The sequence below is a fragment of the Trichechus manatus genome, unplaced genomic scaffold, assembly GCF_000243295.1.
Source record: "Trichechus manatus latirostris isolate Lorelei unplaced genomic scaffold, TriManLat1.0 scaffold00177, whole genome shotgun sequence".
NCBI lineage: Eukaryota > Metazoa > Chordata > Mammalia > Sirenia > Trichechidae > Trichechus > Trichechus manatus.
Genome location: NW_004444113.1, coordinates 2,668,220 through 2,669,909, shown reverse-complemented (window position 1 = coordinate 2,669,909; position 1,690 = coordinate 2,668,220).

Sequence of the window (1,690 nt, the reverse complement as noted above, 5' to 3'; positions counted from 1 at the left end):
TGCCTTTGAATTATGGTATTGGCCGAGAATACTGAATATACCACGGACTGCCACCACAACAAACAAGTCTGTCTTGGAAGTACAGCCGGAATGCTCCTTGAAGTGAGGATGGTGAGACTTCATCTCGTGTACTTTGAACGTTGTCTCAGTCATCTAGTGCTGCTATAACACAAATACCACCAGTGGATGGCTTTAACAAAGAGAAGTTTATTTCCTCACAATAAAGTAGGCTCAAAGTCCAAATTCGGGGCGTTGGCTCCAGGGAGAGGCTTTCTGTGTCTGTCAGCTCTAGAGGAAGGTCCTCATCAATCTTCCCCTGGACTAAGAGCTTCTCTGCACAGGGACTCCGGGTCCAGAGGATGTGCTTTTTTTGCTCTCGGTACTACTTTCTTGGTAGTATGAGGTCCCCAATTCGCTGCTTGCTTCCCTTTTATGTCTTGTAAGATAAAAGGTGGTGCAGGCCACACCCCAGGGAAACTCCGTGTCCATTGGATCAGGGATGTGACCTTAGTAAGGGTGTTCCAACCCCACTCTAATCCTCTAACTTAAAATTACAATCACAAAATGGAAGACAACCATGCAATACTGGGAATCATGGCCCAGCCAAATTGATATAACATTTTTTTGGAGGACTTAATTCAGTCCATGACAGACATGTTATCAGAAGGGACCAGTTCTTGGACATTATGCTTTGTAAGGTTGAGGGTCAGCAAAAAAGAGGAAGACTGTCAACGAAACAGATTGACACAGTGGCTGCAACAATGGGCTCAAGCATAATTTTAGATGGTGCAGGACCAGGCAGCGTTTCATAGGGTCGCTATAAGTCAGAACCAGCTCGACGGCACCTAACAACAGCAACTCCCTTTTTGTTGTGAAAAAGTACTCAAATGAAGCCTGTGCTGTTGTCGCACAGCAGCCTCTTCACTGTCATCTGTTCAGACAGGAAAGATGAGAGACTGAAGTAGAAACAGCTGGAGGTGGAAGTCAGTGTTTGAGTCGCTTTGTCGATTGCTTCCCCCTGTTCTTTGGACTGGAAAAAGGAATAGCCTGAGGTGATGGATGGGGTCAGCACTTCTCTGAAGAGTTCCTGAGGAAAATCAGGACATCCTTTTTTAATCCTGGCATAGGAGCTCTTTACCTTGAAGGAATTGTGACACAATTTTTTGTTTTCACGACCCATCCATTTTCCCAGAAATAGTGTTATAATTCCATTTTATTAAAAATGAATAATATATTTCTAGCCTGACTGTTTAATAACTAAAGACAACCTTTATTTTTCTTGTCTTCCCCTCCCCTCAATTTCATTACACTCAGGCCAAAAATATTTTCTCTTCTACCTCTTCTTTCCCCTTTCAATTCGCAAGCTTTCCAAATAGCTAACGGGCCCCTATTTTTTAATCTTCCTTTAACATATACTGTTATCTTTTCATAACCTTACCTGTCATAGTCCATCATTTCTTTCTCCGTTCAGTACTCTACTGGCAGCTTAATCTTCCCATTTTAGGGCCCTGATTCACAATGCCATTTCTCTGCTCAGCAGTGACAGCCAGCATCTCTTGGGAACTGAATGCCATATAGTCTCATTTTGTTCTCACGACATGGAGGTAGGAGCTTTTACCCTCACGAGGGTACGGAGGCACAGAGAGGGAGGCGACCTGCCCACAGGTTGGGGTCATGGCCCAGGCCCTTT